At 53.2% G+C, this 27625-nt stretch overlaps 1 long non-coding RNA gene across 1 annotated transcript; it reads left to right on the forward strand.

Moving 5' to 3' along the window:
• Positions 1-27625, forward strand: LOC122691946. Its single transcript, XR_006340542.1, has 3 exons — positions 1-182; positions 9780-9889; positions 27137-27625. It is a non-coding gene; the product is annotated as an uncharacterized LOC122691946 (long non-coding RNA).

The raw sequence follows: 27625 nt of genomic DNA on the forward strand, positions 1-27625 counted from the left end.
ACACACCAAGCACTTTGCAACTCTGGACATTTTGCCTGCTCTCCCTGGCCTGACGTTCTTTCCTGAGCCTATTGAATCACCAGCTGGACCTCAACCTCGCCATCTCCTAGAAGCCACCCTTGCCTGCCCAAGTAAACCAGCCTTGTCCTCTGGTTTTCTCTGGTGGCTTCGTTCCATTGCAGGTGTGTTGGGTCAAGCATTTCACTTGTCCTGTCTGCTGCCATACCTTGGTATTCAGATGTCATCGTGCCTATAACAAATGCTTAATAAATACTTGAGGAAGGATGGATAGATGGACAGACAGAAGATGGATGGGCATTTATCCTGTGTGGAACAGAGAGACCAGCTGGGATTTGGGATCAGCAAGCTGCTTTTCTCGAGGCCCAGTGCAGGGAAAGAATGCAGGGGGAGAAGGAGCAGAGGCGTGGGCCCTCCCAACCCCGAGCCCTGAGCCCCGGAGTCCCCAGGGGCCCGGGCAGAGGCCTGCAGGGCTGGCCAGCAGCCCTGGGACCTGCGTGAGAACCCTGCTCCATTTGAGGTCCTTTGGCTCCTCTGAGGGGCAGCCGGCTCTGGGAAGAGGCAAAGGAGGCACATCCCCTAAGGTTTCAGAGAAAGCAGGGCACCCCCTCCCACTCATGCCCTCTGCGTGCCCTGAGAGGCTCTGGGGCTCACTTCTCTGAGTGAGCTCCTGGGAGACCCCACGTGGCTGTGGCCACAGCTCGTGTACAGAGGGGCTTGGGGGATGTGTCCAGCTCTGAGGAAAGGGAGTGTTGGGTTCCCTGTGTCTGGCCTGCTAAGGAGCACCCTTCATCCAGCCCCTCACTCATACTCTCGCACATCAGCCTGAGACCCCGGGCTTGACCCCCACTCCTGCCTCCCAACCTGGCTCAGGCAGGGAGGACTGAGGTTGGCGCGGGCCTTGGTTCAGCAGTGTGAGTGTCACACAGGGGAGCTTGTGTGACAAGTGTGGAGGGATGATGGCCCATTTGGGAGGGGGCCCAGGTGGCCCCCGGGCTCCTGCCTGGAGCTGCTGCTTCTTGGCCTAGAGGGGCTGCTCTCAGGAGGGACTCCAGGTGGTGGGGACAGGTCGAGCACCCCACTTTGGAAGGCAATGTACTGCTCCCCATCAGGCAAGCGCCAGCCCCCACTCCCCATCCCTAACGGCCTCCAAAGCTGCAGGAAAAGCCTGCTCTGGTCTGTGTTTATTTTTGGAGTTTTAACTGGTTGGACAAGGAAGTGAGCCTTGTTAAAAGGGATTTATCTGTGGGTCACAGTGAGTTTGAGGGGCTTAGGAGGAAAGAAAGGGAAGGGCTTTCCCCCTTCATCTTCCCCAGAGCGGGGCCCCTTGCTCACAAAGACTCAGGCCCCAGGGCCGGGGGCCTCAATGCCAGCCCAGCTGGAGGGAGCGCCTTAATAGGGAAGAGCTTAAGTCATTTATGGGAACCAGAAAGGGGTTTCTTAGTATCAAAAAGAAAGGCCTTCCCGAGCCCAGCAATGGCACGGGCTGGGCAGAGCCATTTCCTGGGCGGCCTTCCTCAGCTGCTCCAGGGGCGTGTGGTCCTTCTGCCCTCTGGCGCCTGAGGCAGTGCGGGTTTCAGGGCCGGGGGTGCACCCAGGACCCGCTCCCCTTCACTCAGCTACCACTGGGATACCAGTCGTCGTGGGCTTGATCGGCAGCCCTCCGTGGAGAAGGGGTCAGAGTCGGGCCACCCCTCTGGGTCTGTGCTCTGAGCACGGGCAGGTGTTCCGTGGCTGGGGGCCTGCTGCTTGGGGCACTCTGTCCTCTTTCCCTGAGGCCAAAGGTGGGCCCCCTCTGTCCACCTGCCACACGGGATCCCAGAGGGCTAAGACCCCTCGAGGAGGGAGGAGAGGTCGGAGCGGGGGCCGCCTCCTTGCCAGTGAGTACGTTGCACCTACTTTGTGCCTCCCAGTGGCTCCTCCAAACCCCCCATGCAGCCGGAGTCCCAGGATACCCTTTCACCAGGGCAGAAGGCGTTCATGGAGCCGCCCTGGCCTCTTGGAGAGTTTTATTACTATGGGAAACAGCCAAAGTAGTGAGGAGCAGTGGTGGTAGTGGTGGGGGGGGGTCCCTCATCTCCTGCGAGCAGATAAAATAGAAACAACTAAATAAAACACCCTTGCTGCTCAAGGGAAAAATTCTGCTTGTCAATTATGATTTATGAGCAATTGCCAAACAGGGAGCTGGCCTGCCTGTCTCGAGGCCTGTTTCTGCCTCCCCCCACCCAACTTGGTGGGCCAGGCTGGGGGTGGCTTGGTGCTTCTGGGAGAAGGTGGGTCCTGCGACCGCACTGGCTGTTAACCCCTTGGTGCTCACATGTCCAGCGCCCAGCTGCTAGAGGGAAGGGAGGGGACCCGTGGCCCCACTTTGGCACCGAGGTGGGGAGGGCATATGGACGGCGGCCACTGGCAAGGTGCCCACGCCAGGCTCTGGCTTCGGTCCCAGCGTGAGCTCCGGCCGGCGGCGGGTAAGCTCTCTAGCCCTCTCTGCCCTATATAGTCCCTGGCAGAGCTGCCCCCGGTCCTCCCAGGCGCCCTGTGGAGGGGCACCAGTTTGTCCTCGCCTGCGACTGCTCAGGCCAGATGGTGGGTATTTCCAGGCCACAAAGTCCTCTGACCTTTGAACAGTTGCCGCCGAATTTCAATAATGAAAGGACCTCTTTTGAATACGTACAAATGAGACGTTATATTTCCATACATTTTATTTCCAGCCTCATCTGCGAATCTAATATTGACCCGGAGTTATCTGTGATGGGGAAGTTATTAATTCTGACAGATATAAGGGAGAAGCTAATATTCGCCTTTTACAAACACCTAATATTAATCTCGGGCGCTGTAAACGAGAGCCGCACGCCGGCATGGGGGAGATGACACCAGCTCGGAATTTGATAATGAAAAATGGGCAAGTTTAATTTCAGGGAATGGATAAAAACGTTTGCCCGCTGCGAGGTAAGCGGCATGGGAGGCCCCGGCGGGATTCCCAGTGGACAGAGCAGAGGCCTGGGAAGTGACCCGCCTGCCCACAGGCCCGGGAGCCCGGGATCTGGAGCATCGCCGGCCGGGGGTGGGCCCTGGCCTCCCAGGTGTCAGAGAGAGGCCAGTCTGGAGCCGCAGCCTCTATGGCCCCTGCCCTGAAGGGGCAGCATCTGGACAAGCCTCTGCTGCCTCACCCTCTGAAGGTCCCAACGTCCCTGTGGCTGTTGCCTGACCAGGGGTTCGTTCTTACACCCCTGGCAGACTCGAGAGGTGGGGACTGGAACAGAGGAGAAGCCAGAGTGCTCTCTAACCTGGGGAGCCCCGGCTCCCAGCCCCGTACCCCCCCACCCCTAATGCACCCTTTGCCCTCAGGCCTGCCCGCTCTGCTGTGCCCTCACTGCACCCCCAGCGTCCCCTCCGTTTGGGGCCGGGCTCAGCTCACATCTTTCCTGTGCTTTCCGTGGCCCTGCCTGCTCTGTACCCCCAAGCCTGCTCCTCGACCTCCTCCTGCAGATCTCAGCCTGGAGCCCGCCCTGAGGGCGGCACGCCTGACACCTCGCACAGTCAGGCCCCCTTTGGTAGGCTCCTGTACTGTTAAGGGGGTCTTCCCTGGTAGCCCAGCTGGTAAAGAATCCACCTGCAATGCTGGAGAGCCTGGTTTGATTCCTGGGTTGGGAAGATCCGCTGGAGAATGGATAGGCTACCCACTCCAGTATTCTTGGGCTTCCCTGGTGTCTTAGCTGGTAAAGAATCCACCTGCAGTGCAGGAGACCTGGGTTCGATCCCTGGGTTGGAAAGATCCCCTGGAGAAGGGAATGGTTACCACTCCAGTATTCTGGCCTGGAGAATCCCATGGACTGTATAGACCGTGGGGTTGCAAAGAGTAGGACACAACTGAGTGACTTTCACTTTCATGCTGTTAAGAGTTGAATTCCCCCCTTTCTGATTCCTATGTCAGAGTCCTAACCCCTACTACCCCAGAATATGACCTCATTTGGAAATAAGGTCATTGCAGAGCATTTAGTTACTATAAGGTCACACTGGAGCAGGTGAGCCACTGACCCAGTATGACTGGTGTCCTTATAAAAAGGACTTGGGGAGAATGCCAGTGACATGAGGACAGACATTCAGCTGGTGTCTCCATGAGCTAAGGGACACCAGAGATAACCAGTAAACCTCCAGGAGCTAGGGGAGAGGCTGGGACAGAGCCTCTACAGGGCCCTCAGGAGGAACCAGCCCACTGTCACCTTGACCCTGGGACTCGTGGCTCTCAGAGCTGGGGAGAACATGTGTATGAGCTTTCTTATGTGGAGCTTTCTTATGGCAGATGGCAAACTAAACACACGTACGTCTCCTTTGTGGCTTTGTCACCACACACCATTTTACAGGGAGGTGTGACTCTCCAGCGAGCTCCACAGTGGGGAGAGATGATTCTGTCCCCCGCTGAGCACCCTGATGGATTCTCTGCACTGGGCATGTTGCCCAGCACGTTGTAGGTGCCCGAAGAGTAACTGTTGGCTAGATGACTACGTTCATGTCGTCTCTGCCGGAAATATAGCCATCAGCATTCACTGGATTATTCCAATTTGCCCCAGATAGTGCCAGAGTTGTGTGGGTACACGGGATATACCGTAACAACTACCTCAAGCTGACCCAATGGCATGTTCTTTTAATTTCCGCAGGCCTTGTGGGTGCTGGGAGTCTGGTGAGGTGGGAGCTATGTCGGGGGTCAAGGTGGAGCCTGAGCGCGGCCCTCAGCTTGGGCAGAGGGGGAGGCCGTGGAAGGCCCGGGGACAGCTGGAAGGTGCAGGTCCCTGCTGGGATGTGCAGGCTGTAGCAGTGGGCTCCTCCTCCATCCATCCGCTGTGGACCTTTGGGACGGCAACTGGCACCCTGGTCACTGCGAAGGGCCAGCCACCCCTTCACACACACTGGCTGTCGCGTGAGCAGCTGTCCTCAGTTGCGCTGCAGCGGGTCACGGAGGGCTCTTCCTTTGTTCCCGAAGCACCGCCGTCATCTCTGTCATCTGTTGCAGCTGATCCCGGGTTCTGGTACCTTATACACTATTCCGGGTGGAACTTAAGTCTGGGGCAGACGTGGGCCTTCAGATCTCCAGCTGCGGATCTGGGAAGGACCTCAGTTATCACTGAGCCTCCCCTCTGCAAGATCGGCAAGTGAGGAAACAGAGAGACAGAGCAACCTATCCAGAGCCACACAGCCGGGCAGGGTCAGAACAGGAGGAGGGCCCAACCCTTACTCCAGGGTTTAGACACTCACGCTTCAGGAAGAAGGGGCTGGGAAAGAGCGGTGTCAGGAGAACAGCAGAAAAGTTCGAGTGTTTTTCTCTTTTTGTCCTTCATCCCCCTCTGTGAAATCCTGAGTCTTAAGTGCTTTCTTTTCAGAAGCATCTGAGAGAACCCAGGGAGCTAGCTGCTCCTCACTCCCCCTCTGCCCGACACTGTCCTCCTCCGGCCACACCTGCTCGCCCTGCGCCCCACACATGCCGACGTGTGAGCGCACACGGCAGTGTACCCACAAAGCATGTACCACACACAGGACGCACATGCGCACACACTCGCGACACCCCTGTGTTCTGAGCAGACCCCGAGGACAAAGGGCCGGGGTCTCTGGCAAGCCCCGGCTGAGTGGCTCCGATAGCACAGGGCGACGGGATCCTGACTGCTCCTCGTGGTTGCGGTTCACAAAGGGCTGTCTGAGAATCCCTAGGCAAGCCGGATGGTCTAGGTGAGTGTGAGGGTGTGACCGTGCACTTGGGAGTGCATGTGTGGGTGTGCCTGCGCACAGCAGGGGGCACGGACGTCCAAGCCGCCGTGGTCTCCTGTGTCGTCTGGTCTGTCCCGGCCGTGTCCGTGCCTGGCCTCCATGCGCATTAGCCATCCCTTCCCGTCTTCTGTGTGGTTGGTGGTAGAGGTGAGTTGGGGGAGGACGGATGTCCTTTGGTGACTTCTCCACACTTGGAGCCGTGTCGCCGCCATTCCCCGGTGTTGGCATTCCCGGCAAGGCTGGACTCCTGGCCAGAGGTTCCCACAGGTCCCACCCAAGACAGCCTGGCCCATCTCGGGCTGGGTCCACCCAAGCCAGCCAGTTTGCCTGTGGGGAGTCGCTATGGCGACGAGTCGCTATGGCCCGATCTGCCCTTCGCCAGCAGAGAGCACTGACCGGCCATCCGGTGGCCTCTCCCCCGACCTTCGTGAGCCGAGGCTGTGTTTATTGTCAGAAAGATGACTAAGAAATCCCCGACATATCGTATCATCAGCATTATGATCAGAGAAACAACACCTACAAAATCTATTATTCATTAAGTGTAACCAATATATAATTTAAAACAGTGGGTTTTGTCAAATAATGTTAGGTCAGCATAATTTTCTGCCTATTACTAATATCTATAACATCTTTGCCTTAGTCAGCTCTATTTAAATATGCAATCATTTACAGCTTTTGAGAATATTTCTGTGCACTCCCAATTTCCAATATTCAACTACGACAAATTTTATGCTGACATCAATAGCAAACTATTAAAGACAGTATTTCATTATTGGTTTTTCATCCCAAAAGTTATTTACAATTATATACTAAGCACTAATATTAAAGGAAACCATTTAAATGAGGTGCTATCTACTTTAACAATATGTCTGTCACAGAATGAGATTGTGTTTAAAGATTTTATCAAGAAATGGTTGTTTGCTGAGGTTATGTTTTGTCCATGAAATATGCATTTCATATCTCTTTCATTTCATTAACATAATTTAATTTGTGCTTTGCATTTTGTGCATAATACATATTTGATTTACAAAACAAATATTTCCATTAGAAAATGAATTTCATGCAGGCAAAAAAGCAGAACCAAATGATGTATTGAAGGAAAATAAGAAGAAATGAAATGCATTTTCTCAGTCTATTAAAAAATCTATGGCATTGACAGAAAGTGCACTTAGTGCTACATTTAAAAAATAGCACATATGTCAATGTATTAACAAATAGAATTGGAAATACAAATATTTCCCTATATCAAGCCAAGAATCTCTTTATTTTAATTGAGTTGATTTAAAAGCCCAACTACAATTTAATTTTTATTTCATGATGTGATGCTGGGGCTGGTATGGTCGGAGCTGTGTGGGGTTGGCGGTTGATGGAAGAAGATAGTTGACCTTAAAAATGGCTTTTATTGACAATGGAGAGACATGGTTGAATAGGAAGCGAAGGGGAAGCAGGCCTTTCTGTGATCTGGGAGCAGGGTGGGGAGAGTGAGGCTGGCGGGCTTTCGAGCAGCTCCTGGCCCAGGTGCTCCCCTGTTGCCCTGTTCTGGCTTCTCTCTCCTCTGCAACCCACATACCTTGCCCCCACCCAGGCTGTGGGGCTGGTTGGGGTCCTAGGAAATGAGGAACATGATTGTTTGAGTCTTGGCTGGCCCACACATGAGACAGAGGCTCTGGAGTTAGGGGATCTCGGAGTGGAGCTCCTGCCTTGCAGCCCAGTAAGCCACTGAGGCCCTTCTCACCCAGAAGTGTAGCCAGGGGCATGCACGCCCCCACCAGTGCCCTTACAACATTATTAGAGGCGATGTACTCAGTCAACAGTGTGAATTCAATGACGAAAAGCCTCAGGAAGAGGTCAGGACTCCCAACTCAGGTATCCTCAGCTCCCATTCAGCTCAGTGGAAACTAAGGGGTGCTGATCCTTCAGGAGAGCTGTATGGAGGGGGACCTTCAGGACAGACCGCTGGAGTCCAGTCCCTCAATTGAGGCTCAGAGGTGGCAACATTGCAGTGAGTCTCTATCCAAACTGTCTACACTGGCCCCTGGCCTCTGTTCCTATTCCCTGATCTGAAATCTCTTTTCTGTATCCCACAAATCCATACCCCACTCGTATCCACTGTGGCTGCCATACCTGCAGAATGAGGAAGCAGTCACTGTCCTGACAGCTGCTGGGATGATGAAACAGGGTGGGAGGGACCTCAAGTACAAGACTGAGGTCTCTTTAGAAGGGAACCAAGGGCTAGTCTTGGTATGTGATTGTAGCTTTGTTGAGGAGGGCTGCCTGGGCGTGACCTCCCCTTATGTATGCAGTGGGTGGTGGTGATACTGGGGCTCCAAGTGGGGCTGTAACATACTGTTGCACGGGTTGTCTACTCAACCACAATAGCGATGCCATTTATGTAGAAGAGTATAGGGGAGCCTGCAGGTGTTGGGGCTGAGCCACACCACACCATCAGTGGCATGGGTACACACATACATTTATATTCTGACGTACTCACACATGCTCCACTCGAGCTACTTATGCACATTCACAATACACATGCTCACAATTATGGTCACACTCACCCATATGCCCACATATACATACAGCGCTCACATTCTCTGACACCATCTGGAGACCCTGAAAGACCAGCCTGCTCACCTGAGCCCACCTTGGCCTGTGCCCTCCGTGCTCCCTGTCCCCTCCCACCAGCATGTGGGCTCCTCTGAGCCTGGGCCAGGCCTCCTTGGACAGCCTCCGCTGTGCCAGACAGAGGCCCACACACAGCTGGACACAAGAAGGATGGTACCTTGCATGTGGGAAATGCCCACAGGCCTCTGGGGCTGGGAGGGATGGAAAGGGGGCTTCCTCCAGCCTCTGAATGGGATCTATGGCACCAGACTCAGGGCATGTATGTGCCTGCAAGCCCTGACTGGCCTGGCCTGGTCCCTGCTCCTAACCTTGTTCCAAGACTGCAGTCCCTCAGCCCCTCCGCTGCCTGGGGCCAGAGGGCAATGTCATTAGAAAAATCCTTTTTTGTTTCAATCCCAATGGTTACAAAAAACAGTCATACTAGCAGGTAGGAACCCAGACGAGGAACAGTCATACTAGCAGGGAAGTACCCAGCCAAGGAACCAGAAGGTTGAAGGTCTGCCTAGGACAGGGAGGGGAGGTGAGGAGGCGTGGGGTCAGACCCCAGTGTAGGGGGTCAGGGTGGCGGGAGCTCCTGGTGTCGGTCTTGGCTGACTCCGTCCAGGCGCTCCAGGCCACCCTGATGGCCTAGGCCTCTGAGTCCCCCCAGTCTGAGGCCCCGGCCGCGCTGCCTGGAGGAGTTGGGGACTCAAGGCCCACACATGAGGAAGCCGGGGTCACTGCACCAGGAGGGGCACCTGCAGTGTGTGGAGAGAGGGGGCCTGGGGTTCTCTGGCCCCCAACATTCATCCTCAAAGTGGCCTTCCTTCTAGTGCCTGGTGGGAGTGGTGGAGTCCACTGCTTGAGGGGAGAGAGAAGGAAGGATGAAGCCTTCAGGACCGGCCGGGGGTCCTGGCTCCCTGTGGGGGCCGCGCCAGCATGCACGTGGCTCGTGAGGAGAGGGAAATGTGCTGACACAGGAAATCAGACTTGCTTTCTGACTGGGCTATCGGGGGAAAAAAAAACTCTATGTCTGCGGGAGGACAATCTCATCATATTAGAAGTATGGATTTCTGGCTCGAGCCGAGCCAGAGGCCCCTCTCCCCAGGAGGGAAGGGCAGCATGTGAGGGCCCCGGGCGGCATTCAGCACCCTATCTTCCCATGGCCCCTGAGACCCTGGGGTGCAGGGTCTGGACTGAATCCTCACCTCAGTGCCTGGGCCCAGTGAGCCTATCTCAGAGAGGGTACAAAAGAGCGTGCAGGCCCCAGGCTCCTGGGGCTGTGCTTCCCGCCAGGTCTCGGAAGCCCTCACCTCCTCGGCCAGCCGAGTGTCCATCCCTTGAGGACCTGAGTCCACGCTGTGAAGCCCCCTGCTGACGCTTCACTTCTCTCCCAGGACGCTACTTCTCAGCCCCGTCTGGACCTGGTTCACTCCATACTAGGCTCTGAGAAGATGCCGGCGTGGGACCCTGCCCCTGCCAGTGCTGAAGAGAATTTATCCTTGAGGTATTTTAACACACAGTCCTATTTAAAGCCAACTTCCTTTTTATACATTCAATTTGTGTGTAGCTCACATACGTGCATAATTTAAAACATGAGATGGCTCATAGTGAGAAACACTTTTACTTAGAGTAAAAACGAGCGATCTCTGGCCTGCCCCTCCACACCCTCATTCAGGCTCCCCTGCGGCAGCCACTTTCCACTCTTTCAGATGTTCTAACTGTAAGTGTTTTTGTTTGTTGCTGTTTCTCCTTTTTTTTTTTTTTAAGTAGCATTAATAATTTATGTCCAAATTTCCCGCCAGAACTGCAAAGTCCTATGGCAACTGTCAACATACTAGGCTGTTTAACGTTTCCATTTTTTTCCCCTTGAAGACTCCCTTTGCCTGTAGCATTTGGCTCTGCGGGTTGCCCTCTAGAATGGGGCTCAGCTGCTCTGCTGGGGTCTCCCTTCCATAGCAGCCTGGGAATCGACTGTGCCTCTCCTGTTCCTTGTATGTTGTCTTCCTTTCTCTTGGGTTAATCCTTCATGTTGGTGGCACACACCCTCCAGTAACTTTCTGAGAAAGGGTCCCTGGAAAATAGTATTTTTTGAGACTTAGCTGTTTGAAATGTTGTCTGTCCATCCTCCCGCTTGATTGGCCATTTGGCTGAATCTAGAATTCTAGGTGAAAGGCATCTTCCCTCCCAATGTTGAAAGCATTGCCTCATGGTCGTCTTAATAGCAGCATGGCTCTTGAGAAGTCTGAGGCCTTCCCTAGTCCGAGCCTTTCAGCTGTGGCCTGTTCTGTTCTCTGAAAGCTTTCAGATCCTCTCTTTATCCATCCGCACATGGATGGCCTTTGCCTGCATGGAAATGCATGTCTTTCAGTTCCAGATATTTCTCCAGTCGCTTCCACTTCTTTCAAAGTGTTCTACCATGGGTTTTCTTCATCACACCTTTCTGAACTCTTGTCAGGCTTCCATTCCACCACATCCTCTGATCTTATCTCTCCTATTTTCATCTTTTCCCTTTCTGTTCCAGTTCTGAGGGATTTCCTATCTTCGAGCCACTCTACTGGTGTTTTAAAAATTTGCCTTCACAGTTCTAATTTTTAAAAACTCTCTTCCTTCCTTCCTCCCTCCCTCCCTTCTTTCCTTTTTAAGTGAATGTCCTTTTCTCCACCTCTGGTTCCTATTTCATGGAGTCATATCCTTTGTACCTCCACTTATATGAGGCATCAAAAGTTGTCAGACTCATAGAAGCAGAGGGCAGAATGGTGGTTGCCAGGGGCTGAGGGGCCAGGAGGAGAATTGGGGAGATGCTGGTCGGGGGACATAGAGTTTCAGATATGCGAGGCAGAAACATTCCAGAACTCTGTAGTTATCTCTCCCGCTCCTGCGTTGCCTCCATCTTTCCCAAGTTCCTCTCCTGGCCTCTCTCTCTCACACTGCAGACTGAGGTGTTGACAGAGGTGAGGTCTCAGGGGCTCTGTTGGTACTTCTGGGTTCTGCTGAGGTCTGAAGACACCTTCACAGCCTCCACAGAGTGAAGCTGGCCTGGAGAACCATTCTTCCTCCCTGTCCTGAGTCCACCAGGGCCCCGTCCCCGGGAGCACACATCTCCCACCCCTTCAAAGGGTGGGTCTTTCCTTCCACCTCACACTTCAGCCACCAAGAGCGTGAGTTCACTGGCTGGGATACCAACTCATGAGTCTCGTGAGTCTGGAAGAAGTGTGCATGTGATAAAAGAGGGAGTGGTGGGAGCTGTGACACCCAGACAGCTCATGCTCCATCCAAAGACAAATATATTAAAAGCTTTTAGTATAAATACCCACGTTCACCAGCTGTATGCTGTTTTAAGATACAGTATATTAATAGAAAATTTGAGGTACAATAAGGCCAACAGATCGGGATAAGATTGTCAGTGAAATGATAGTTGATCACAGTTCTCAAGAGAAAAGGGCACATCACACCCCCAGGGCCACAGGGAGAAGCCCCAGGGCCAGCCAGGAGGCAGAGGGCATGAGACGAAAAGTATGGGCAGGAGCCTTTACTGTGGTTTCCACGGGAAGGAATGGGTGAGGCAGGGTAAGCAGGCTTAGGATTGGCTAGTAGGTTGAATCATTTCAGTGGGCTCTGGGATGTAGAGGCTGTCCCTAGTTTCCTGGGCCCTGGCGCTGGGCAATGAGGGCAGGGGCACGGTGGCTCAGAGAGTTAGTGCCAGATGGAGGAGGAGGTTGGGGTGTGGGCTCTGGGTTGGTTATTTGCATAGTTGTTTTCTCATCTAGGGATGGTAGATGTGGTCCAGGAAGGAGCAGCCCCTCCAAGGTCAGCAAGATCCCAATGTCGAAGCATTGGACGCATAGGAAGTAGAAGACACAGCTATGGCAACCCACTCCAGTACTCTTGCCTGGAGACTCCCAGGGACAGAGGAGCCTGGCAGGCTCAGTCCATGGGGTCGCAAGAGTTGGACACGACTTGGCGTACTAAACCACCAGCACCATGAGGCCAGTGAGGGACCCTGACACTGAGAGAGCACTGACCTGGGCACATTGGGGAGGCCCTCATGGGCTGAGCGGGGAGGAAAACCAGGGCCCAGGAACCTCTGGGCTGGGTGGGGAGAGGAGGCGGCCCAGGAAATCCGAGTGAGGGCTCCCAAGGGGATGGGCTGGAATCCCCTGGGAGATGAGGGGCTTTCTGGGGAGGCCTGTGAACAGCTTGAAGGGTAAATAGAATTTTGAGGCAAGTGAGGGTGTGACAGGCACTCCGGGGCATCGGGGACGGTCAGTCCCAGCTACACAGTGGGATGCTGTGGGCTAGGCCATCGACGATCCAGGCCTGTGGCCAGGAGAAGTTCTTCCCTTTCTATCTGTCTCTCCTTCTCTTCCTCCCCTCCTCCTCATCTGAGGCTGTTAACCAGGGCCCAGGGATGTGTGTTAACTGGCCTCTGAGAAGTACCCAGTGGGCCCCCAGCCCAGCCTGCCCGAGTCCTGGCAGGGAGCCCCTGGGCCCGGGGCTGTAGATCAGGGGCTCCCTCCTGCCTGCTGGGCCTGGCCAGGTGGGGAGGCTGGGTGTTGCCCGCGGGCACTGCCGTTGCAGGTCAGGGTGCCCGCGGCGGCCTTGCTCAGGGGAGGGGTCTCCTCAAGTGCCTCCTGATGGCGGGAAAATAAAAGCCATGATTTAGAGGCAGCCTCCACTCGAAGGGCTTCCTTAGCCGAAGACGCTCAGCTAATGAACCTCAAGCAGATTCATGGCTGTGTGTGAAGTCAACGGGGTCCTCACTCCGCGGAGACGAGCCGCATAAATCTTTGTTTTTAATGTCTAATGATATGTAAAATATTTAAATTTGCAACTCAGAATTATTAAGCTGCCAAGGTTTTTTGCCTATTAAAGTGTATTCTTGCCTGAGAATTTATGGGGTGCCCCGTGCCCGCCGCCAGCCCCTGTTAGGGGACAGGAGGTATAGATTTGTGGTCTCCTACTGTAAAAAACTTCAGGATCGTCTGACCCTGTAAACTGAAAATTCATGTCTCTCGCCCGGGGACAAATGCATTCTTTGTAAAGGCGGCCCATGGCCAGCCTTGGGCTCATGTTAGTTTATTGTCACTGGTTGATAACGTTTAATGGAAAAGATACAAGAGTGCCAAAGAATTTTAATTATTTTTGTGATAAAGTTATATGTTCGGCCTTGAAAAAGTAGAGATAATGCAGGGATTCATTATTATTCCCAGTGTGTTTAAACAGACGACACAGAATGCAAACAAAAGCAGATGAAATTTGAAAAGTATTATCAATATTGCAGATAGCAGATGCCCTTTCGAATCAGAACAAGCATATCTTCTATAGCAACTTTATGGTTGAGTAGTTTATTCATTTCTATTAGAAGGTTGTACGTTTCTAAAATATGTAGATGGTATCTAGAAAAACCAACCAACCAGATGGGTCATTCTGCTTGTTTTCCTAAATTTATTATTTCACTTTTGCAGGCCCGATCTGAGGGGCATTAACATGGGAGTGGAGTCTTATTGTGTCAAATTCTATCTTGTACATGACCTTTGGCGAGCCTGGCGCTGGTGGGGAGAAGAAACAAGAATGAGGTGTCTGGACCATGGCGGAGCTGGTGTTTGGCTTTATCTGGGTGTATTTGTGAAGCTGGAGTCAGGGTCTGCCCGCCCGTCGGTGAATTTTCCACATGCTCTGGGCTCCCTTAGGCACCCAACATAGGAAACCCATCCAGGCGCGAAGCGCAAGTGCCCCTCACCATGAGTGCCCCTCCCCCCGTCCCCCCAAGGTGTTCTGAGGTGACAAAGCTTTATCTGGACTGCATATACATGGACCTGACTGCTTCCCAGGGATGCAGCTTCGCAGGCTCCTTGTTCCTGGGTAGGTGGCTCTGGCTCTTTTGGCTGCGGGGCTTTCTGAGTTCTGCCTGTTGTTTTCTTGGAGGTGAGGAGTAGACCCTGGCTGACTGGTTGGTCCCAAATCCCCACTGACTACCTTTGGGGCCTGGGAAAATCCCGTTTGCCTTCCCACCCTGATTTTCCTTTCTTGTTCTCGTGGTCTCAGCGGGGTGGCCCAGAGGTCCAACTTTGCAGCCAGACAGAGCCTTGGGCAAGTGACCCCTCCTTTGTGGCCCTTGTTTTCTCAGCTGTAATGTTGGTTATGGACGCTGTTGAGGTTGTTAGGATTAAATGAGGTGGTGCCTTCGCAGGACGCTCTCAGCTCCTGGTCTTACATTAAGTGCTCAGTAGGAGGGAGCTGGTACTATTACCGTTGTTGTTTTCTTCCACTAATGGCGCCCCGAGGCACAGGAAATGACCCTCCCTGTCCCAGCTGTCTGCCCAGTGGGACTCCTATGGGTCCTTCTTGACCTGGGGTTTCTTTGATGCAGAGCCAGGAGACTCACCACTGTGGCTGGAACTTAGAGCAGAAAGGTAGAGGGCAGGGAGTGTGGAAGGGCTGCCTGCAGCTGGAGGGGCTGGGTCATGGGGAGATCTTGAGGCCAAGCTCAGACTTGGCGGATTGTCAGGCTTGGCTGGTAGCTAAGGATGGGTTCAGACAAGGGATGCCATGAATGAACTGGTGCTTTCAAAGGCCTGTACCTGGGTGAATGGCTTCTTAGGAGAAGGAAATGACCCAACAGCAACACTTACAAAAACAAGCTATGTCATAGGCTATGAAAGAAGTCGCCATATATTCCAAGGGATCAGTAAGGTACATGTGATGTGCTTCAGTCACAATGGAATAATATTAGGAATTAAAAGCAAAAGAATGGCTAAAAATTCTTATGTGTTTGGAAGCTAAATAACATGTTTAAAGCAAATAATAAATCAGGAAAACCCTAGAATGGGATGATGTTGAGGATGCTACTTGTCATGTATAAGAGACAGAGAAAGCAGTACATAGAGGGAAACCAATGCCTTTTAAATGTATTTATCAGGAAATGAGAAAGGTTGACAGCAGAAGAGCTAGATTATGCAACAGTAGAGACTGGAAAAAGAGCAAACCCAAAGAAACAAGAAAGAAAGTAGTAGAGACGAGGGCATACACTTTATAAGATAGAGTAGGCCAACCAAGGCATAGACAGGCTCATTGAAAAGATGGCTAAGAGAGGAAGAGATGACAGATGGTACAGGTAGGAGGGTTGAGGGCCCCAGGAGGCCCCAGGTTGTGGGAGTGGGGACCTGCCTTTCCATAGTATTCCTGGGGACTGGTTTGCCTGGGTGTCCTGGTTTATGCCTCCTGTCTCCTCCTAATTATTAATGACTCCTTTCACCTCTAAGTGAGTGCTTTGAAGGATAACTTCTACTTGCATTATCCATCAGGAGTTACACGTGGCTTTTGAGTGCTTAACACAAATAAAGGGAATCTAGAGAGATGATACTAATGAACCCATTTGCAGGCAGCAATGGAGACACTAGTAGCTTAGCTGGTAAAGAATCTGCCTGCAATGCAGGAGACCTCAGTTCGATTCCTGGGTCGGGAAGATCCCCTGGAGAAGGGAAGGCTACCCACTCCAGTATTCTGGCCTGGAGAATTTCATGGACTATACAGTCCATGGGGTCACAAAGAGTCAGACACGGCTGAGCAACTTTCACTTTCAATGGAGACATAGACATAGAGAACAGACAGTGAAGGAAGGAGGGGGTGGTAGGAATTGAGAGACTAGCACTGAAACATATATATAACCATGTGTAAAATAGACAGCCAGTGGGAATTTGCTATATGATACAGGAAGCTCAAACCCAGTGCTCTGTGACAACTTAGAGGGGAGGGATGAGGAGGGAGGCAGGAGGGACATTCAAAAGGGAGGGGACATATGTATACCCATGACTGATTCATGTTGATGTATGGCAGAAAACAGCACAATATTGCAAAGCAATTATCCTCCAATTAAAAATAAATACTTTTTAAAAAACAAGTGGCTGGAGGTGTAAATTCACACCAGATCTTGAAGATTTAGTAGGTGAAAAAGAGTGTCAAATAGCTCAGTGTTTTTAAATTTTATTTTTTTAAGATTTTTTTTTGATGTGGACCATTTTTAAAATCTTTATTGAATTTGTTACAATATTGTTTCAGTTTTTTTTTTTTAATGTTTTGGTTTTTTGGCTGAGAAGCACGTGGGTTCTTAGCTCCCAAAGATTGAATCCATGCCTCCTGCATTGGAAGGCAATGTCTTAACCACTGGACCACCAGGGAAGTCACTCAATATTTTAAATAGTCTTTTGGATATGTTGGATTAAATAAAATACACTATTAAAATTAATTTCACTTGATTCTTTTATGTGGCTTCTAGAAGATCCCCTGGAGGAGGAAATGGCAGCCCACTCCAGTATTCTTGCCTGAAAAATCCCATGGACAGAGGAGCCTGGCAGGCTACAGTCCATGGGGTTGCAAAGAGCTGGACACGACTGAGCACTGAGCACATTAGGCTTCCCTGGTGGCTTAGTTGGTAAAGAGTCTGCCTACAATGAGGAGACCACCTGCAGTAAAGAGACCTGGGTTCAGTCTCTGGGTTGGGAATGATCCTGGAGAAGGAAATGGCAGCCCACCTCTGTATTCTTGCCTGAGAAATCCCGTGGACAGAGGAGCCTGGCAGGCCATAGTCCAACAGTCGGACACAACTTGGTGACTGAGCCACCACCAACCCCCCCAGAGAACTGAAGATCACCTGCGTGGCTTATGTTCTGTTTCCACAGGTGGTGCTGGTCCACACGGTCTCCCAACCATGAGCTGGCTCTGGGCTAGGAGACCAATGAAGCACAAAGGCTTGTTGTTCAAACCCAGACCCAGCACCAGCTTGTCTTGGTCATCACACCATCTTGCTACGAGTCAATCTCCCCTTCTCTAAAATGGGAATGGCATCTGTCTCATTAGATTGGAGGAGGGCTGGTAAATTTAGATAATTCACATAAAGCACTCAGCTCTGTGCAGTTAACATTCATTAAGTATTAGTTGCCAGTCATAAAAACCAATATAATGACAGTCCTCTGGTGCTGTTTTATTGATTAGCAAGACGGTGCACTGCAGTTCATGCCTTGCCCAAGATCCCGGGACAGCCAAACTGGCCCGTCCATCCAGCCAGACAGCACACACCTGATGCCTGCTGCCTGTGCTCCTGGGCTTGCAGGAGCTGGCCTGGTAGGTGGAGGTGGCTTCTCTGCTTCTAACCAATCCTTCCTTCTTCCAGCTTATCCTTCTCCTGCCCACTCCTCCCTGCCCAGCAGTCTCAGCCCCTGCTGGCCCAACTGAGAGGAAGATTTCTCTTAGCCTCCCCTGCAGACTCAGGGCTTCCTAAGCTGGGGCCCTCACATTCCCTCTCTCTGTCTCCCACCTTGGTCCTCCCAGCACTGGGCATATGGCTTGGTCAATCAGCAAAGGTTGGCAGGTAGCTTGACAGATGCTTTCTTGGTTCATCAAACTAACTCTCTAGCTTGAACTAAATGTGATTCTTCTAGACCTGTGGATGGGATGGGTCTCAGCCACAGTTAATCAGCGACATGACATGCAGAAGTACCCTTGGGGGCTCTCGTCTGCACGTGACTGCTAGAGCTGGTCTCCCCAAAGGGACATATCGACCTGGGGACTTCCCAGGAGGAGTCCCAGGTGCCTCACCTGGTTTCATGGATCACACCATCATCTCCATTTCAATAAGGCCAGCCGTGCTGTAGATGCCTGTCCTGAGACCCCTCTCCTGCCATTCCTGGGCCAGACTCCCTGAAGATCCACGGCCTGATCTCATGATAATGAGATGAGCACAGACAGGGAGCCACCACGCAGGGCAAGGCCCCGCCATGATTCCCACCTCAGATCCAGGGAATTCCGGATCTGAGGGCCACCCTGCTGACGTCCATCTGCTGGCTTCCCACAGGGAAACAGTGGAGTCAGGAGGCATGAAGACAAAGAGCTCATGTTTACACTGCAGTTCTGAGTTGGCAAAGCGCTTTATGTCCTTTTATCTAATTTTCACAAAAGTTCTGCTGAGAAGTTTTACTCTCATTTTACAGCTGAGGAAGCCCGGACAAGGTAGATACCTTGGCCGAGAACTAGCAGCTGGTTCACAGAAGAGCCGGGGCTTGGCAAGGACCTCGCTGGTCCTGGGGATGGAGGTCATCAGATGGGGGCTGGGCCACCTGCTGCCTCAGAGGCCACCCTTGCGGTGTGCCCTCCGGGTGCAGGTATGAGGGAGGGGCACAGGATTTGGGATGCAGTAGAGAGAGTGACAGCATCTTGAGGTCAGGAGTCAGAGAGAATGAGTTCAAATCCTGGCATCCCCTGTGAGCAAGTTTTTCAACTGGGGGTTTTGATTTCCTGCCTAGCATCCCCTCATCTGGCCCCTATGAGTTTAGATGAACCAATGCATGTCCGTGTCCAGGACAGAGGCTGTCACCAGTGAATGGTGAGCCCTCGATGTTGTTGCTGGCCCTGAGATGTGGGGGGAGGTCTGGTTTCCCAGCAGCTCCATACATGGTGCAGTCCTGTCTCTACAGCATCTGGCCGTGACTCAACCCAGGGAGCACCTTTGGAAAGGATGTTGTGCTGCCGAGTTTAGAAGCCTGCTCCGTCAGTTTCAGTCACAGCGTCTTATTGACGGGGTCTGGAGGATGGGAGGAATAAGGGGCATGGGTACCACCAGCCCCAGGGGAACAGGATCTTGCTCTGTTGCTTCTCTCTAGCCCTCCCCTGGGGCCGCCTGCTTCAGCTCTCCCCGCTCTCTGCACCTCCTCCGCCTCGTCTGTGTGCACCAACATGGCTAGCGGGCTTGGTTCTAACTGGCCCTGCATCCGGCCCTGAACCAGCTGCATTCGGAAGGAGCAGGGCCGCCATGGCTGCTCAGACCTGCCATGGATTAGGCTAGGGGGCCACGCTGGCTTGACCAAGCTGGCACACAGAACTGGTTCTCTGAGGAGCTGCCCACCCCGCTGTGTGCCTAGAGGGCTCCACAGCCGCCCATTTCAGAGACCGAAGTGGGCAGTGGCCACCTTCATCGCGATGCCCTCCCCGTGGCCTGAGTCCCCGAGGAAGGAGCCACATTTCCCTGTCTGGCTGCTTCCACCAATCCTGGTTGAAGACCTCCGAGGCTCTCCGCAGGGACCAGCTAGAGGGACTTTTTACAAGTGCCAGCAGGAGTGACTGTGCTTCCGTTTTATGAGCTCTGTTCTTTTTTGAAAATGGAGCTTCTTAAAACCATCCCCTTTGGGGAAAGTGGCCTTCACTCTTCTACCATTATGTTCAGTGATAACATTAAAAGGCAAAATTGTGTACACAGGTCTGAGGCAGTTATAATTAGAATAATTGTCCCGTGTTGGAAGTGCCCCTCTTTCTGGGAAGCTCAGGGCAATCTGTGAGCGTTGTCCAATTAATTCTGGAAACAGGCGGCGAGAGAGGTGGGGCTGGGCCTGTCATGCGCAGTTTAGGACTGGGGAGCTGCAGCCCTAAGAGGTTAAGTGACTTGCGTAAGGTCCCACGGTGTCAGGAACTGAATACCGTTCAGCGTGCAGTGGATTGGCGTCCGCACAAAAAGCATTTACTCTGCAGGTGCAGCCCCAAACGACAGGTAAAAAGGCCCAGTTTTCATACAAGTGACAGAAATTTCCCATCAAGTCCCCTAGTCACAGTCCTCCCTCCCCGGATCCCCCGAAGCCAGAGGTAATCTCCCCCTCCCCGTCCCCCATGTCGCTGTTGAACCTCTTTCCACCTGGCCCAGCCTCCTGCAGGGAGGCTTTCTGAAGGCAGTGAAGTGACTGAATAAAAGTTCTTGTAGATAACAAGGCATGGTGATCGAGAGGTAACCAAGCCGGGTAAAATCTTACGGGTTGCAGAGCAAATTAGCTATGAAGGATAACCTCCTTAAAAATACAGTCAGCAGAGGCATAATCATTTGACTAGCTATCTTAGAGTGTCGTTTTATGAGCTGGCCTCGGATGAATTACAAATGTCCCAACCCCCTGCAGAGGTAAGCACTGGGAACCCCAGTCTCACATTGGTGATTAGGCTTCAATAGCAGTCCCTGAAACTCAAGTCCAGCTTAACTTTCCTTACGGGGACATGCAGAAGAGAGGATGAGAAAGTCCAATGGGGACAGTTTTGTTGTTCGGTTGCTCAGTCGTGTCGGACTCTACTGCAGCACTCCTGGCTTCCCTTCAGTGTCTCCTGGAGTTTGCTCAGACTCATCTCCATTGAGCTGGTGATGCCAACCAACCATCTCATCCTGTGTTGCCCCCTTCTTCTGCCCTCACTCTTTCCCAGCATCAGGGTCTTTCCCAGTGAAGTCAGCTCCTTGCATCAGGTGGCAAGTTTAGGAGATGGTGAAATCGGAATGACAGGTCTCTCCTCACTGGTGTCTGAAGACCATAGCTGAGCCCCAGGTTGGCGCCCATGGGACCCCAGGACTCTGTCCTGAGAACTGAAAGGGAAGGGATCGCTCCAGAGCTGGAGTCCCAGCTTGAGGTCCAGAGTCCGAGGGATGACATGAGGGACTGGTGCCTGTTAACATGATTAGCGCATCATTCCCTCACACCCTCCAAGGACCGTTCTTCTCCCGTGGCTGCGGCTGCCGGTTGGGGTTTTTGGGATATTTGCCCAGGCCTGTGCCAGCACAGGGAGAGAGAGCTTCCAGGAGGGCTGTCAGCGCCCTGCTGCTCAATGCGGCCTCTGTAAGTCACTGGATGACCATAGGAGCCCCAGGTATCCTGTGATGGTGTGGTAGAGAATCTTTCTGTTACATACACCACACCACACACACACACACACACACACACACGTCCTACTGCAGTTGAGGTCACACTGCTTGGCTCACGCATTTTCTGGACGCCCCCCAGCAACATCATGAGGCTGACATAGTTTGCCTTTCACAGGCTCCATTACCTACCATTATCAGCAGCCCCTCATCAATCTCCCCATCTTGAAGAGGGGCTCAGCCCCGCCTCTGGCAGGGCCCAGGACTTGGCCGGCGCTGTCTCCCCAGGAGGAGGCCTTCAGTGCCTGGTGGAGCCCCAGGAACCAGGAGCTTCGGGAAGGGAAGTGGAGCCATTTAAACAGCCCTCAAGGGCCGCCTTCCTATCACGGAGAAATAGGTGGCCAGCTCCTCCCTCCCGCCCTGTGATTATACAATAGATTTAAAGTCTCTGATATCCACAAATCTACATCAAAATATATTCTCTAGCCGTGGGGAACGTCTCAGAATTGTTAACCTTCTCCCCAGGTATTAGAGGTAACACACTGTGAGATTAGATGTATATTTTCTTCAAGATACACCACCCATTGAGGGGTTCATATTTACATCTTTTGTTGATATTTTTTATAGATTAAAAGCGCCTCTTTGCTAGGTGATAATTCTGCTAAGTACTGTAATTTGCTGCCATTAATATTTGTCTGAGTCCTAGTTTGCAAAATATATTTGAAACCACATTGGAAAGTCACATAATTGCTTCTTTGCGAGCTGGGGAAATGAGTAGTTTCTTTACCCAGCCTTTATCCTGTTAACCTTGGAGGGGAGGGGTGTTCAGTGGAGTCCTGGGAAGGGCTGAGCACCATTCGCCATGGAATTCCAGCATGGATGGCGGCAAGGATGTGGCCTGGCTGGACCCAGCTCCCTGTGGTTTGGCTCTGCTGTGTGCTGCAGGTCTGACTCTGTGTTCTCTCTGGACCGTGGTGGGAGATACATTCCATTGAGAAAGCACTACCTCTGCCTGGGCCCTAGGCCTGGGGGGAGGCTGAGAGCTGCCATCCCTCGGGACCCAAAGACTCTTCCTGAGCCTCTCAGTGCCTTATCTGGAGAATGGGGGCATCGCTCTCCCGACCTGACTCTCCCCAGGGAGTGTGCAAAAGGCTCCTGCCCAGGGATCAAGTAGCCCTGTGCCCACCACATAGTGGCTACTCAACAGACATTTTAGGAGCATGTGAATGACAGAGCTGGTAGTCTCCTGGGAAGCGGGGCATAGCAGGCTGCGTGGGACAGGCAGCACAGGGCTGGGTGAGTGGTGCCAGACCAGACCGGGGACTCTCCTGTGTCAGCAGCGGGGACGGGGAGCCCCAAGACTCGGGACAGGGGAGGGGGGCTGTTCAGACCTTGCCTTTCAGGGGCTCTCTTCCGTGCTCCCTAAGCACACGTGCCCTCTCTCTAAGCCTCCTGCATGGGAAGGGAGGCAGCATGGGCCCTTGATGAACAGGTGGGCATTATGTCTGGGTCTTGGTTGCAGGCTTGGCCATTGGTCAGAGCCTCACCCCTGTTAGAGGCAAGTGCCTGCCGAAGGCTGCTCCACATGGGCTGGGCCTCATGAGTTATCAGGTTCCATGCCAGGTTCCTCGGAGGCTGGCCTTCCCCCCAGGGCAGTGACCAAGTAGGGCATTTCTAATAAGAAGGGCAGGTTACCTTCTGTTGAGGTGTAATCCTGCTGTTCTGTCATCTCCAACAGCTGCTCCCACGTGGGAGCAAGGGCCTCGTGGAGCACGGCTAAGCCCTGGTCCCCCGGGGCAGCTGGCGGGAGCCTCACGGCCAGGCTCAGTTTACTCTTATGTGAAATGCGGGTAATGAGGCTCCGACCTCGACGGGGGTTCGTTGTGAAAGGAGTGAAGAGGTGGAGGGCGCTTGCGAGGGTGCTTTGCCCTGGCAGCACGTGTTAAAGCTTATGGAGTGTCTTTTCATGCGTGTGTGTCTGTATGTAAGCGAGGATGTGTGTATCTGCGTGCGTAGGTTGTGTCACGTACGCCTGTGTGAGTGGGTTTGTGTGTGCGAGCTGCGTGCACTCTGATGGGTGAGTGTGTGCGCCTGTGTGTGCGAGCTGCGTGCACTCTGATGGGTGAGTGTGTGCACCTGTGTGTGCGAGCTGCGTGCACTCTGAGGGTGAGTGTGTGCGCCTGTGTGTGTGAGCTGCGTGCACTCTGATGGGTGAGTGTGTGCGCCTGTGTGTGCGAGCTGCGTGCACTCTGAGGGTGAGTGTGTGCACACGCGTGAGTGCTGGTCTGTGTGCAGAGGGGTTGCCTGTGTACCCGTGTGTGCTCCCCCAGGCCCCGTCGCTCCCCAGGGTGCACAGCAGGGGACCTCATCTTCCTCTCCCCGATCTCTGCTCCTGCATCGTGTCAGCCTCCTGCCTCCCCCTCCACACCACCCTGTCCTCAGCTCAGTGTCCAGCCTGTACGTGTCCAGCCCTCCCAACCTCTCCAGCCCCGGCCAGGGCCCCCCTCCAGCCCGCCCCTCGTTACCGCTCGGGCCCCTGTAATTACGTTCAGGCCTTTACACCTGCCGTTCTCTCTCTCTCAGCTTGGTTGACTCTCGTGCAATGGTCCTAACTGGATGTCACCTCCTCCTGACCCTTCTACTCTCCCAGCCCCAGCCCCTCCTCCCACCCCGCAGTCCCTTCCTCGCTGCCTGCTCACCTCGTGTCCGCCGGTCAGCAGGGGCCCACACTGCTCACTCCCCCTGGCTCCTCAACTCCGGCCCTGGGCTGAGCCCATCGTGGTCCCCGCCATGGTCCTGTCCTCTGTGACCGCCGAGGGCCGCCGACGGCTGTGACTGCTACCTCCATTCCATTGCCACAGCCGGATGGGCTCTGTGGGCCACACCAGACTGACCAACAGGGGCCTCTTCATGCTCCAGAGTAGAGGGGTGGGGGTCTGGAAGCGAGGTGAGTGAGTGAGCAGATTCAATTCACCGACTAGTTCTGGCCTGCTGGACTGCCAGACTCAGGTCTGGTTGAAGGGGGCGGATGGCATGAGGGAGGCCCGTCCAGCCTAGGCTGGTTGTGGGGACAGCCTTTGGGCATCTGGCAGGGCCAGGCCCTCCCAGTGGGCAGCACAGTGGCCTGCTGAGATGCTCCCCGGTGCCCCATGCAGCTTGCCACCATCCTTCCTGCAGAAGCAAACTCTGGGAAAGGATCTGGGTGCACGTGGTTGACTTGGGAGGAAGCGCGGGAGGAAGTGGGCAGTGAGGCAGGACAGGGTTGCTGCAGTCAGGGTGTCTGAGGTCGGGTCCTCTGCGGTCATCCTCCTGCAGTCTGCTCCCTTTTGGGCTGAGGCTGCCCCGTGGGGTTCCCTACCCCCTCACTGTGTCTCATCCCATGCAGCTGCTAGCACAATCCTTGGCCACTGAAAGTTCTCAACTCAGGGGTGTCGGCACTGGTGGGAGGAAGCCGGGGACACCGCGGAGCAGAGTATGAAGGGGTATGGGTGGTAGGGTGTTGGTGGCCAAGAAATACCCCTGGCAACACACTGTGCTTAATAAAAGCTCTTTATTGTTATTTCAAATTGAAAGGGCTCTGGAAACTGTCATATCTGACTGCTGTTTTATTCACTGAGGAAAACTGAGGTTGCAATAAGCGGGGTTACCCAGGGTCACATCACAGGCCAGTCCCGCACGCTTGCTGCTGTCCTCCCAGGGTGGCCAGAGGTGTCTGCTGTTTGGCAGGAGTTTGTGGAACACTCTCTGCCCTGGACACTCTGCATATCTTATCCTGTCAAATTCTCATGACACTCTATGAGACAGGAATTACAGGTCCCATTTCACAGATGAGAAAACGGAGGCACAGGAAGGGCAAATGAATGGCCAGAATCACGTGTGCCAGTGAATGGCAACGCTGAGGTCAGAGCCCCAAATGCAGGCTTTGAACTCCAGTACATGTGGCCTTTAGTGAGCACCAGGAGGCATGCTCTGTGCAAACAGGGAGCTCATCATTTCAGAGACAAAGACATTTGTTGAGGGGAACAAATATTTTGGCCCAAACCAAGCAGCAAAGCTGTTGGGGATGTATAGGTCATGAATTAACACTGCTTCCAGGTGTAGCTCGGCTGGTAAAGAATCCGCCCGCAATGCGGGAGACCTGGGTTCAATCCCTGGGTTGGGAAGATCCCCTGGAGAAGGGAAAGGCTACCCACTCCAGTATTCTGGCCTAGAGAATTCCATGGGGTTGCAAAGAGTCTAACACGACTGAGCGACTTTCACTTTCACCAGGGACGCTGGGGCTCAGAGAAAGCTCAGTGAAGGGCGGGGGGGTCACAGCCTCCAGTGGATGGGAACCAGCCTCAGAGGGAGGTTGAAGGAAGCCGCAGGGACTGAGAACGGGGCGAGGTGCTGGGCCCGCCTGCTCTCTGCTGGCCTGTCTGCCTCTCTTGGGGCCCCACAATGGGGAGATACCCCCTCCCTAGCCTAGAGGAAGGCATGTTTGGGCACAGATTTGCTCAGTGGCTTCTGGAGGGGAGAAACAGTCACCTTTCCTTCTTCCAACTCAGACAAGGGGACCTCTGTTAGTATTTCTAACAGAACCATTCAAGTTGGGGGATGGGGGCGGCTTGGGACCCTCTCCACTGCAATGGCTTCCAGGGTCACAGCTGGGTACTTAGGAATTTTAAATCCAGGCCCAAATGGCAGTCAGGGTGGCCAGCATGCCTCCATCCGAGGGTCTAATTCACACCCTGCCTTCCAGGGGCCTGTGCTAAGCTAGATGGGAAGTAAGTTGACCGTAGGGGCGGCGTCAGAGACTTGCAGAAGCAGAGCACCACCCCCAGGGGGCAGTCTTGGCCTGCAGGGGGGCAGGATCCCAGGGCCAGGAGCCTCCTCAGGCTGACCCAGATGTTGCTCGGTACAGCTGCAAGCTCCTCACCTGCGTCATGTCTAAGCTTGGCTCTGTCCCCTTCGCCCTTCAGTTACTTGTCTGCAACAAGGAGCTTATCCTGTCTGCCCTGCTTGCTGATGCTGGGCCCCCAGACACGGACACCTTAGAATTTCCAAACATTTCTGTCCCCCTTCTGCTGTTGGATGTTTGAGCTCCCTGAACCGACTGTCTTGTCACCATCTGTCCATTATTTGGCTCCCGCAACCCAATCTTCATCTTGGGATTCCACCCTGTGCCGATCTTGATATGCACAAACGATATGCACAAATCCAATAGGCTTCCCTGCTCTGATGCTGGTTGACAACATGCAGTATGTAGGTATTTGAAATTTGTGCCTTTCTTGGCCCTTGCCACCCACAGTAATGTCTTTTCGTTTCTTTCTGCCTAGTGGCTCTTGGGTGGCTCCTGTCCTCTCCTCTAAATGCTGAGTTTTTCAGGTTTATTCCTTGTCTTTCTTCTGCACTCCTCTTTCTCCCTGGGTGATCCTCCCTACTCCCATAGCTTGAAAACTTACCTTGTCAATTAACTAGTGCTGTATCACAAACAAAAGTAACGCAGCGTCAGACAGAAGTGAGCATGCGTTTCTCAGTGAAGCCTCTGTGGTTGGCTGGAGTAGTTCTGCCTCATTCTGGACAACACAGGCATGATCTTCTCATGGCAAAGCCCAAAGCACAAGCCAGCAAGACCACCTGCATACAAATGCCTCAAGTTTCTGCTTCCATTGTATCTGTTACTGCCTGACTGGTGGGCTTTGGGGGGACCCCAAGGTCAGGGGGCCAGGAAGCGTGCCTGACTCATAGTGAGCTGTGGCAAGAAAGTGGATGGATGATTCTATCATGGGACAGTGAGGAACTGGGACCAATAATTTAATCTACCCCAGCACACTGGTGCTGACAACTCCCACATGTGTCTGCAGGCTAGTCTTCTGTTCTGAGATTTAGGCTCACATTCCACACCCTCTGGATGTCTCTGCTTGACTCTCCAGAAGGCTAGAGATGATTATTACTCAGAGCATCTAGACCCTCTCTTTAAAAGTCAGTTTCCCTGTCTGTAAAACGGACAGGTTCATTCAGATGATCTGCAAGTTCTAAGAGTAGGTCTGGGGCTTGAGGTCTCACATTACCTTTGACTTTTTAAAGGATTTGCTTTTCCTCCGGATTTAGGTGATGGAGAGGAACATGGATATGTAGCCAGCCTGAGGGGATGCTAGAACCTTCTGTTGACCCCTTCCAGTCTGTGTGATCGTGGCTCTCATTGAGCTCTCTTGGACCCTGGAAGTCAGCTGGATCATGAAGGACAAGTGGATGTGGACCCGCTGGACTGTGGGCAGAGTGAAGGACCCTCACAGTGACTGCGAACTGATTCTCAGGCCCAAGCTCTGAGTCCAGAGAGGCAAGGCCCGTGTGTGGCCCTCTAGTTCTACTGTTCTTGTGCTGGAGAATTCTTCTGCGGTCATCCTCATGGGGACAGGTGTGCCTCAGGAACCTCACATCTCAGGCAGGCTGCCCTCCGGCCTGAAACAACCTTCCCTGAGCCCTGTGCACCCCAAACAAAAGCTGCATCTGACTCCTCAGCCTTTGTGCACATCTGCATTATTAGCAATGCTAATACCATTCTGCAATGATAAATAATTAAACAATTATGGTCATGAA

The sequence above is a fragment of the Cervus elaphus genome, chromosome 4 (assembly GCF_910594005.1).
Source record: "Cervus elaphus chromosome 4, mCerEla1.1, whole genome shotgun sequence".
Lineage (NCBI taxonomy): Eukaryota > Metazoa > Chordata > Mammalia > Artiodactyla > Cervidae > Cervus > Cervus elaphus.